The sequence below is a fragment of the Nyctereutes procyonoides genome, unplaced genomic scaffold (assembly GCF_905146905.1).
Source record: "Nyctereutes procyonoides isolate TBG_1078 unplaced genomic scaffold, NYPRO_anot_genome, whole genome shotgun sequence".
Classification (NCBI taxonomy): domain Eukaryota; kingdom Metazoa; phylum Chordata; class Mammalia; order Carnivora; family Canidae; genus Nyctereutes; species Nyctereutes procyonoides.
The window spans coordinates 43075017-43087638 of NW_026575020.1; positions in this window are offsets into that span (position 1 = coordinate 43075017).

The following is a 12622-nucleotide window of genomic DNA, read 5'->3' on the forward strand; positions in this document are numbered from 1 at the left end:
AAAAGAATTTGGGACTTTCTGTTTTTACTGGGACGGCCGTTGGTTACTCTGGCTTCCTCCTGGCTGTGACTTCCACTTCAAGGAATGGGGTGGCTCAGAGCTCTCCTGTGGGATCTCTAGAAAACCAGGTATGGGAGCCTTGGGCATCACGGATGATAAGACAGAAGGCAGAGAAGTAACACTGCCTACTGGGGGACATACAGACCCAGGCACAGAGCTTCTTAGCAGGGACCTCCTGACATGGTTACAAAGCAGAAACATAAAACAGGCTCTCAACACATGTTTTCTTGACAGCTCCATAGATCTTAAAACCAGCACCTGCGGAGGAAGATTTTAATAGACTTCCTTATTTTAAGAAGGTTTTTTGCTTGATTTTAATAAAAAAAAAAAAAGAAGAAGAAGAAGTGCATGCTGACAATAAGTAGAGAAGTCACTTTGGAAGGGATGGTGGGCGGGGTGGGGGAGCATTCCAGGAGCCTCCCAGTTTTCTGGAACAGGAGGTACAAAGGCCCAGGTTTGCAGTGTGCTTGACCTGAGGGACAGCACAGAGAGTCTGCCTGGAGCCCAGGAGGTAGAGGAGGGTGGCAGGAGGTATGGGCCCCCGAAGCTGGGGTTGTGCCCGGGTTGAGATCTGCTGGGTGAGGACAGGGTAGCTAGGGGCAGAGGGAACAGCAGGTTGGGTAGAAAGACTCCATTCCTGCCGGGTTTAGTGACTGAGAATTAAAGAAATCTCTTCATATAATTGTTGATAAAAGCACCCATTTATTTAGTGCCTTATTATATTCAGAGTCCTTTTGCAAGAACACGTTATCACATTTTTTTACCTTTACAGATCCCTGGAAGATAGAAATAAGTATCCCATTTTAGATAACTGAGACTCAGAAAGGCTGAGAAATGTTTTTTTTTTTTTTTTTTCCCTCAAGGTTACACAGCTTGTAGAATGTAGGAAATGAACTTGAGCCCAGACTCCTCCCAGGCTTGTTCAACTACAATTTAATTTTTAAAGCACCCAAAGATAGGTTTGAACTTTTTTTTTTTTTTTAAGATTTTATTTATTCATGGGATCCCTGGGTGGCGCAGTGGTTTAGCGCCGGTCTTTGGCCCAGGGCGCGATCCTGGAGACCAGGGATCGAATCCCACGTCGGGCTCCCGGTGCATGGAGCCTGCTTCTCCCTCTGCCTGTGTCTCTGCCTCTCTCTCTCTCTCTCTCTGTGACTGTCATAAATAAATTAAAAAAAAATTAAGATTTTATTTATTCATGAGAGACACAGAGAGAGAGGCAGAGACACAGGCAGAGGGAGATGTAGGCTTCCTGTGGGGAGCCTGATGTGGGATTCAACCCAGGACGCTAGGATTAGGACCTGAGCCTAAGGCAGACACTCAACCTCTGAGCAACCCAGGCATCCGGCATTCGAACCCTTGAGAAGATCCAGTATATTAGCCTTTTTTTTTAGTTGTGGTTTTTAAAAATTTATTTACTTAGATTAAAGCATAGCTAATATCGTCTCAAGGTACAACACCCAAAAGTATGAGTTTACAGTGAAAGCTTCCCACCCACACCTCTCCTCCACTCAAATGGATCATCTCTAGGACCTGTTTTGAAGGTTCAGCAAGACACGCTTTTATTTATTTATTTATTTATTTATTTATTTATTTATTTATTTATCAATCCCCTAATTCAGTGGGGGGGGTGTATATTTTTTTTATTGGAGTTCGATATCCCAACATACAGTGCTCATCCCATCAAGTGCCCCCCTCAGTGCCCTTTACCCAGTCACCCTCCCACGCACCTCCCCCCACTCCTCCCACCCACCTCCCCTTCCACTATCCCCAGTTCGTTTCCCAGAGTTAGGAGTCTCTCATGTTCTGTCACCGTCTCTGGTATTTCCCACTCATTTTCTCTCTTTTCCCCTTTAATCCTTTTCACTATATTTTATATTCCCCGAATGAATGAGACCATATAATGTTTGTTCTTCTCCGATTGACTTACTTCACTCAGCATAATACCCTCCAGGTCCATCCACGTTGAAGCAAATGGTGGGTATTTGTCATTTCTAATGGCTGAGTAATATTCCATTGTATACATAAACCACATCTTCTTTATCCATCATCTTTCGATGGACACCGAGGCTCCTTCCACAGTTTGGCTACTGTGGTCATTGCTGCTAGAAACATTGGGGTGCAGGTGTCCTGCCGTTTCAATGCATCTGTATCTTTGGGGTAAATCCCTAACAGTGCAATTGCTGGGTCGTAGGGCAGGTCTATTTTTAAGTCTTTGAGGAACCTCCACACAGTTTTCCAGAGTGGCTGCACCAGTTCACATTCCCACCAACAGTGCAAGAGGGTTCCCTTTTCTCCGCATCCTCTCCAACATTTGTGGTTTCCTGCCTTGTTAATTTTCACCATTCTCAGTGGTGTGAGGTGGGATCTCATTGTGGTTTTGATTTGTATTTCCCTGATGCCAAGTGATGCCGAGCATTTTCTCATGTGCGTGTTGGCCATGTCTATGTCTTCCTCTGTGAGATTTCTCTTCATGTCTTTTGCCCATTTCATAATTGGATTGTTTGTCTCTTTGTTGTTGAGTTTCCTAAATTCTGTATAGATCTTGGATACTAGCCCTTTATCTGATAGGGCTATCTTCTATCTTCTCCCTTTCTGTAGGTTGTCTTTTAGTTGTGTTGACTGTTTCTTTTGCTATGCAGAAGATTTTTATCTTGAGTAAGTCCCAATACTTCATTTTTGCTTTTGTTTCTCTTGCCTTCATAGATGTATCTTGCAAGAAGTTGCTGTGGCCAAGTTCAAAAAGGGTGTTTCCTGTGTTCTCCTCTAGGATTTTGATGGAGTCTTGTCTCACATTTAGATCTTTCATCCATTTTGAGTGTATCTTTGTGTCTGGTGCAAGAGAGTGGTCTAGTTTCATTCTTCTGCACGTGGCTGTCCAATTTTCCCAGCACCATTTATTGAAGAGACTGTCCTTTTTCCAGTGGATCGTCTTTCCTACTTTGTCGACTGTTAGTTGACCATAGAGTTGAGGGCCCATTTCTGGGTTCTCTATTCTGTTCCATTGATCTATGTGTCTGTTTTTGTGCCAGTACCACACTGTCTTGATGACCACAGCTTTGTAGTACAACTTGAAATCTGGCATTTCATGCCCCCCGGCTCTGGTTTTCTTTTTCAATATTCCCCTGGCTATTCGGGGTCTTTTCCGATTCCACACAAATCTTAAGATTATTTGTTCCAACTCTGAAGAAACGCCATGGTATTTTGATAGGGATTGCAAAATACGCTTTTAAAACTAATGGCAGGCAGCTTTGGAAGTTTTGGGTCCCTAAGTAAAGTTTTATTTCACCTGGTAGAATTGTTGGATCCTGAGAGCCCCATTTTTTTTTAAGTGAACCCAAGAGCATTGAAATACTTGGCTTTCTCTCTGTTTCTGCCTTTTAAAATTAGATATATGTGTCAGAGGCAGGATTTAATATCATAAGAAAACAAATGACTTCCAAATACAGAACCAGGTAAAAAGAGGATATATCCCTCTATGGAAATGGTGATTTTTTAGCAGCATCTCCTTGGTGTAATAAAGGACAGAGGGGTTGATGGGCCTCTAAGGAGCCAAGTGATCCTTCTATCTCCTGGAGCCTTCAATTCCTCCTGGTGTCGTTTTTTGGAATGTTGGTGAGGTCCAGAGCCCGCGGCCAGGAGAGAATTCCTGAGAGGTCTTTGGTGCAAAAAGGTGATTTTATTAAAGCAAGGGGGCAGGATCCGTGGGCAGGAAGATCTGCTGCCCCGGGGGCTTGTAAGGATGGCTGATTATATATCCTTGGGAGTTGGGGGATGTAAAGAAAAAAGGAAGTGTCCTAAAGGACTTTGTAAGAAGAGCCTCAGGACCCCGGAGGCCTGGCTATTGTCAGGTAAGGGTTGTTTTTCTTTCTAGTAAGGCATTGACGTTAATACAGTTGGGAGCTTCCTCTTTATTACAAGCCCTTGTCCATAGGCTGAAACTCAGGAAGAAACTTAACTTTGTTTACATTTCCTTATGCCTCTGTTTTCCACATCACCTGTAGGAGGGAAGGTGAGTTAGGGCTCCAGGAGATGGAGTTATGGGTCTCTGAAAGGCTATTAATAAGAATGCTTTTTCCTTGTTTATCACTAAGAATTGGTAAACTGGGGGAGACTTCTGCTCGCAGGGTTGGGATCTTTTTTTTTTTTTTCCTGGGATCTTTATCCATTAACCACTGTGTTTCCCTCCCCTTAGTTTTAAGGTAGCCATGGGTGCCTGGGGAATGTCACACAGATCCCACACAGGGGTCAGGTGGGTGGGGGGTTAGCTTGTGCTTTGTCCTCAGCCAGCCTTCTGCTCCCTCATCACTTCCATCTTATTTATCATCAACCTGGAAGAAAGCAATTATCTAATGCTAGTTCCAAGTCAGAAAGCCTGCCCTTTCTTCCTTCCTGCCTGCCTTCTTGCCTGCCTTCCTCTCTTTCTTCCTTCTTTCCCTCTTTCCTTCATGGCTCTCACTTTCTCCTTCCTTACTTCTTTCTCTATTTCCTTTCCTTGTTTTTTCTCTTTTTTTTAGAGATTTTATTTATTTATTCATGAGAGATACAGAGAGAAAGGGAGAGACAACCCAAGATCACAGCCTGAGTTGAAGGCAGATGCTCAACCTCTGAGCCACCCAGGTGCCCCTATTTTCTTCCCTTGTGACTTCATTTTTCAGAGGTGATAAGGAAGGTGGGAGTAATCCTTTAAACACAAGCTCCATCATGCCACCCTCCCTTCCTGGGGATCCTCCAAAGGCCTCCTTCTATGGAAAGGACAAAGTGACTCCCCGGGCTTCCCCTCCAAAGCCTCTCTGCTAGGACTCCAGCTTGACCTTCGAGCCCCAGGTGCTGTTCCCCCAGTAAGTGCCATCCTGCTTGGGGACCTGCTGGTCCTGTCTTCTGAGCCTGTGCACATGCCACTCTCCCTGCCACCTCCTCCTGGATGCTCCCTGCTCCACTCTACTTACTCCAAGATTTAGCAATTATATTTGCCTTCTGCTTCTCTGGACTCACATGATCACTTCCAGGAGCTGCTGTTAATCACCTTTCCTTCTGGACCTGGGACTTTCTCTACTCGTCTAGGGCACAGGAGCGAATTGATGATAAAACCCAGCTCTGAAAATTCCCAGTTTGTGATTTTGAAGCAATTGCTCCCCCCACCTGCATCTCATTTCCTCATCTATAAATTGAACAGCTGCACTGACTGTCTCCAGGGGCTCTGGGGCCTTGTGTTTTGGTTCTGTGAAAGTTCCCCATTTCCTGGGTCTAGTATTTCTGTGGGAAGGTCTCCTCAAACTTTGGGGACTTTGGTCTTGACCCCCCAAACCTACCCTTACTGACATTTTGCTTTTATCTCCCTCATCCCCACCAAGGCCTCAAGGCAAATTTCCCTGCCAAGTACCTTCCTTTTTTTTTTTTTTTTTTTAAGATTTTATTTATTTGAGAGAGAGAGTGAGAGAGCAAGCGAGTACAGGCGTGGGCGGGGGGCAGAGGGAGAGGGAGAGGGAGAAGCAGGCTCCCCACTGATCAAGTCCAATGCGGGACTTGATCCCAAGACCCTGAGATCATGGCATGAGCCAAAGAGAGATGCTTAACATACTGAGCCATGCAGGTGCCCTTGCTAAGAACCTTCTGGATTTACATTCTAAACTCTGCCTGCCAGGGGTCACCCCCCTTCCATGTTTCTGACGGAGAGAATCTGAGGAAGGAGGCACCTTGTCAAGAGAGGAGGAGAAAGAAAGGGTGAAGCCTAGCTCAGCATCTAGAATCTCATTACATCTTCTTCCATATATGCACACCTTGTTCCATTCAGTCAACAGATTTCCTGCCAAGTGTCTCATGTGCCAGGTAGGTGCTGGGGACCCCATGTGGAAGGATGCACGTGGCTGTTGACTTATGGGGCATGCTGCTCACAACAGGTTGGTTATTTCACACACTTGTGAGGAGTGCTGTGAAGGGGACACACAGGGACTCTGACCCAGTGACATTTCCTGCAGGACTCGAGTTGGGTGTGAAGATGGAAGAATATTTGTCTTTTCCTATTTACTTGCGGGAGCTCCTTGTACTTTCTGCATACCAGTTGTCTCTTAGTTATCTAGATTATAAACATCTCCCAAACTGTGGTTTGTCTGTTCATCTGCTGTGGCATCTTTCCCATGTGATTTCCATTTTAATGTGGTAAAATTTACCCACATTTTTCTTTTTTTTTTTTTAAAGATTTTATTTAGGGATTCCTGGGTGGCGCAGCGGTTTGGTGCCTGCCTTTGGCCCAGGGTGCGATCCTGGAGACCTGGGATCGAATCCCACGTCGGGCTCCCGGTGCATGGAGCCTGCTTCTCCCTCTCCCTGTGTCTCTGCCTCTCTCTCTCTCTCTCTCTGTGACTATCATAAATAAATAAAAAAATTAAAAAAAATAAAGATTTTATTTATTCATCACACACACACACACACACACACACACACACACACACACACAGGCAGAGACACAGGCAGAGGAGAAGCAGGCTTCATGCAGGGAGCCTGACGCGGGACTCAATCCCAGGTCTCCAGGATCATGCCCTGGGTTGAAGTCCCACCGGGGCTGCCCAATTATCCATATTTTTCTTGATGATCAGTGCTGTGCCTGTGTGTTTAAAAAATTCTTGCCTTTTTTGAGGTAATAATGATTGAAGTAAAATAATGATATTTTCCTGTGAAAGTTTTTTTTTTTTTAAGATTTTATTTATTTATTTATTTATTCATGAGAGACAGAGAGAGAGAGAGAGAGAGAGAGAGAGAGGCAGAGACGCAGGCAGAGGGAGAAGCAAGCTCCACGCAGGGAGCCCCATGTGGGACTCGATCCTGGGGCGTGATCCCAGAGCTCCGGGATTACGCCCTGAGCCAAAGGCAGGCGCTCAACCGCTAAGCTATCCAGGCATCCCTCCGGAGAAAGTTTTAAAGTTTCTCTTAAGGTTTACCCATCTGTTATGTAGTGTGTGTGTGCATGTGTGTGTGTGTTAGGAATCTAATTTTATTTTTTTGTATGGATGGCCGATTGTCCAGGAACACTTCTTTTAATTGTGGTAAAATTCATATAACATAAAATACACATTTAAAATAGTTAAGTTGGGGATCCCTGGGTGGCTCAGCAGTTTAGCGCCTGCTTTCTGCCCAGGACATGATCCCGGAGTTCCGGGATCGAGTCCCACGTCGGGCTCCCTGCATGGAGCCTGCTTCTCCCTCTGCCTGTGTCTCTGCCTCTCTCTGTGTCTCTTATCAATCAATAAATAAAATCTTTAAAGATAGATAAATAGGGACGCCTGGGTGGCTCAGCGGTTAAGCATCTGCCTTTGGCTCAGGGCGTGATCTTGGGAGTTCCAGGATTGAGTCCCACACTGAGCTCCCTGCATGGAGCCTGCTTCTCCCTCTGCTTGTCTCTGCCTCTCTCCTTCTGTGTCTCTCATGAGTAAATAAATGAAACCTTAAAAAAAATAAAATGGTTATGTTTAAGTGCACAGCTTAGTGCCATTTAGTGCATTTACAGAGTTGTGCCACCATCCTGTCTAGTTCCAGAGTGTATTGGTCAGCCCAAAAGGAAACCATATACCCATTGAGCAGTCACTCCCACTTTGCCCCCATACCCGCCCATGGCAACCATTTACCTACTTTCTGGCTCCAGGAGCCTATTTTGGGTATTTCATATAAATTGCAAGTAAATTTCATATAAATTGCATCATCCACTATGTGGCCTTTTGCATCCTGCTTCTTTCACTTAGCATTTCACAAAGTTCATCCATTTTACAACATGAATCAGTATTTCACTCCTTTTTATGACAGTATTTCCACACAAATAATAGTCCATTGTGTGGATGTGCCACATTTTGTCTATCCAATTGTTGCATATGTGGGTTGTTTTCACTTCTTTGTTATTACAAATAGTGATGCTGTGAACATTCCTGTACCGATTTTTGTCTGCGCTTGTTTTCAATTCTTTTGGGTCCAGCAACACCTTCTTTTCTTTCTCCATGGATTTGCAATATCATCTCTGTCAAACAACTGATTTCCCATACATTTGGGTCTCTCTCTAGGCTACTTATTTTGTTCCATTGGCCTAATAATCCATCCCTATACCAGTGCTCATTGTCAGAGTTTCATGGTATCTCTCGATATCTGGTTGAGCAAGTGCTTGACACATCCCTCCCCCCACTGTTTTGCCAGAACTGTCTTGGTTAAATCTGGCCCTTGGCTCTCCCACATGAACTTTGGGAGTAGCTTGTCAAGTTCCACAAAAAACTCTGTCGAGCTTTGTTTTGGATGGAGAGGTGGGTTTGAAGAGCATAAGTTGCTACCTTTACAGAGGTGAAGCTTCCCAGCATACATTTGAGTCCCTATCTTCCCACTTCAGGACTTCAGCACATGACTGCGTGGGGCCCTCTCCCCAGCCTTTCACCCAGCAAAGTCCTCCTTCTTCCAGTCTCAGGGTCTGCTCTGTCTTTCTCCCTCAGAGCCCTGGTCATTTGTCCTGAAATCATTAAATAGGTGGGTCTCAGTTTAATGTCAGGGCTGCAGACTCCTCTAAGGCTATGAAGCTGACTTGCTTGTTTGCCTCGCTTGAAGAAGAGGGGCTGACACATAGTAGGGTTCCAGTAAATATTCATTACAGGAATGGAGGAGGTAAAGAGAAGAAGGTCTTTGGGTCCTGGGGTACCTTGGCCATACTGATGCAGGAAAGAAGTTAGAGTTCGAAGCTGATGGCCAAGAAAGAATTCTTGAGATGTCTTTGGTGCAAAAAAAAAAAAAAAAAAAAAAAAAAAAAGGTTTTATTAAAGCAGGGAGACAGGACCAGTGGGACAGAAAGAGCTGCACTGGGGTCATTAGGAGTGGCCCAGTATATACTTTCAGGTTGGGAAGGGGTCAGGGACAGTGTAATTTTCTAAGGAATTTTGAAAGCAAGGTTTCCAGGATCTTGAGAGGGCTAGCTATTATTGGGCAAAGGTCATTTATGAATGTCTAATAAAACCTTAGTCATGAGACCTTTCAGATGTATATCGGTGGGTCATACGCTTGGGGGATGATTGCCAACACATATCTTGGGGGAGTAAGATAAAGGAAGTTTCCAAAGGAATTTTTATATGTTAAAGTAGGATGCTGGGAATCAGGCTAAGATTGCCTTTTGCCCTTAGCAAAGTAGTGACATTGAGGCAGCTGGGTTCCTAGAGGAATGTCACTCTGCCTGTTTTAAATACTTGTCAAGGGGCTCTAAATAGTAAAGAAATTTCATAAAATTTCTCCTGCCTTTGTTCCTCACATCAATACCTCGGGAGACGGTGAACAAAGTTACTTCACTTGTCTATGCCTTGGCTTTCTTCTCTGGAAAACGGAGATGTGATTTGGGCATGCTGATTAAGTGGGCTCAGGTATGGGTGGAGTGTTTGGCGCAAAGCTTGGGAAATGGTCAGAGTTAGCTAAGTGCCTACCTGACACTCCCCTTCCTGTCCACGAATTCAGTTTCACACTCCTGTGATGTGACGCCTGGTTCCAAAGCCTTGTCGCCAACCATTACTCATTTTGGTTTTGCCTCCCCCTTGAACTAGTCATCTTATCCCATTTTGCATATAAGGCAAATGAATCTCAGAAGGGAAGAATGACTAATCTGAGGACTTAAACCTAGAACCCCTGACCCCAAGCCCAGTGAGAAGAATCTTCAAGGTGTTTTCCAGCTCAGATATTGTTAGACTTAAGTTGTGAGAACTACATGGATCCGCTCAAAGCAGATCAAGAAAACTTCCAGACCCGCAGAGTTGGCTTAAGTTATATTTATCTTATCATTACTGACATAGGGATAAACCTAAATTAAGCATGAACTCCTCAAGTTCCCAGGTCTATAAAACCGTAAAGCCCACACAAATCTTCTAAGGAGACAAAAACAACCATGAAATCAGGAAAATCCAAATTAACAACAGTTAATGAACGGGACTGGTGATGTGTTGCTGACATCAGACGTCTGACATTGGGTTTAACAATAGTAGTAATGTTTTTACATTACTGACAGTTTCCGGTGTCACTGTCAGAGTTACTGTCATTGTTTTCTTTCTTTTTTTTTATTTTTTAAATTTTTATTTATTTTATGATAGTCACACACACAGAGAGAGAGAGAGAGAGAGAGAGAGAGAGAGAGAGAGGAAGAGACATAGGCAGAGGGAGAAGCAGGCTCCATGCACCGGGAGCCCGACGTGGGATTCGATCCGGGGTCTCCAGAATCGCGCCCTGGGCCAAAGGCAGGCGCCAAACCGCTGCGCCACCCAGGGATCCCCTCTGTCATTGTTTTCTTAAAACAATAATAACAACACAACAGAACTCGTTTATAATCCAGTTTTATGGGCCGAGCAACTTAAACAATGCATTCTCAAATGCAACACGAAAAATAGGAAATAATGCACTTAGTACATCGCTCATTGTATATTTACAATAGTACTCACTACTGATGAGGGACTACAGATGTGTTCACCAAAGACAATAATGGCCCAATTTATGACCTAGTTAAAGACCCATTGTGCTGCTGCCATGGAGATCCTCATCCTGAGCTGCTGCGTGGGGTCAAGGATTCAATTCTCTCACCATTTTACTCCCTTGGACCTGTTGTAGTTTTTGGAATGTTGGTGTTCGTGAGGTCCAGAGCTGATGGCCAAAAAAGAAATCTTTTTGCATCTTTGGTGCAAAAAGGTGGTTTTATTAAAGCAAGGGGGACAGGACCCATGGACAGAAAGAGCTGCTGACCTAGGATTTGTGAGGAGCAACCAGTTACGTACTTTGGGGTTGGGAGCAGTAGAGATAAAGGAAGTTCCACAAGGATTTTCATATGCCAAAGAAAACTCACAGGATGCAGGAGGCCTTGCTATTGATGTAGGAAGAGTCAAGGGCAGATAGGGCTAGGCAAGGAAAGATAAGGAAAAGTCTCCAAAGTCAGGCTCCTACCCATCCCAAGAAAACAGAGATAAGAGTAAAAACAAAACAAAATAAATAAATAAATAAATAAATAAATAAATAAATAAACCTGGCTCCCTAGCTCCAAAATGTTAGGGAGTATCTCCCTTTAATGGCTACTAAGTAATCCCAGAAACTCATCGGACTACAAAGAAATATGTCACTAAATAGTTTGCTCAAACCAAGAGGGCACATGAATCTCAAGGCCAGGGGCTACCTGACTAGGTTTACAGAAATCACAGATGTAGAGAAATGTTATGGAAGAGATATTAACCGCAGAGAAGGTAATACCTTGTTTGGGCTCAGGATATTTATAAGAACATCTTGTTTGTTATTATGATAGGAGTCCACCACGTTTGTTCTAAATATAGACATGATATTTACTAACACACCCTGATATTGCCAAGAAATTTACCAAGTTCCCTGGTCAGTTTCCTATAAAAGACAGGGGGGGGGGAACCCTCAGTGACAACCTTTTCGGGGCCCTCTCTCACTTCTGATAGCTTTCCCTGTACCTCTTCTTAATAATCTATCATTTCACTTACTGTCTGTTGTCCCTGAGGTGAATCTTAGACTCCGAGAAGAGAAGCAAGCTCTTCTGTATTACCTATCATCAAGCTAAAGTTGTTTATTCCCCTAGTAAGTAAGTCATTAAGACAGCTGGGAGCTTCCTGAAGGAAGGGGTATGCTCAGCCTGCTTCCGAGTGGGCTGCAGGTTATAAGGACATTAGATTTTATCTACATTTTCCTTCCGCCTTTGCTTCCCACATCAGACCCGTCAGGAAACCACTCTCCCAAGCTCCCAAGAGGGCACCTGGCCCACTGGCAGCTTTTGTGCATCCTTCAAGTATTCAATAAGGTCTCTATTAAAGTTCTACGTTCCACTCCTGGTTTTTGCCCCAAGTGTAGTTTCAATGCATTAAAATACTTAAGTTGATTTCTGTCTCTGCAACTGAGGTTCGGTAGCAAGTGACTGGCAAAAGTTTTGAATTTCCACGGGCAAAATACCTGGCGGGGAGCCCCAGAGCGGGAGTAGGATGCTTATTGTCCTGATGGGTGCAGGGCAACTAAGCAGAGGCAGCCGGATGTGCCTCTATCAACTTCCCAGAAGTGAGTTGTCACACCCGGCGCAGAGAGCACAAACTCTCAAATAGATGGGGGGGGGGGGGGGAGGTAACTTTTTAAGCAATTCCAGTGGAGAATCCCGGGGAGTGTGTGTGGGACGTTGGGGAAACCTGGGCTCCCGTCCGTGAATTTGCCGGGGCGGGACTGGCGCTAGGCGCCCCGGGGCCAGCCCCCTCTTCCGGAGCGCAGCGCTCCGGGGCTCCAGCCCGCCCGCCCGTCGCTGTCTCCATCTGCGCTCTTCCTTCCTTCCCCAGGAAACAAACGGTCGGATGAGACCTCCCAGGCTCCAAGCCTCCCCAGCGTCGGGCAGCGCGCCAGGGCCACGGGGCCCCTCCCTGCGGGGCAGCGGGGCAGCGGGGCAGCGGGGCAGCCCCCACCCCAGTCTCCGCAGCTCCCGGCCACCCCGCCCCCACCCTCGGCGCACGCCGCCCGCGTCGGCAGAGGCCCAGCCGCTCTCACCGGGGGTGTCCTTTTTTTTTGCTGGTTGCAGGCT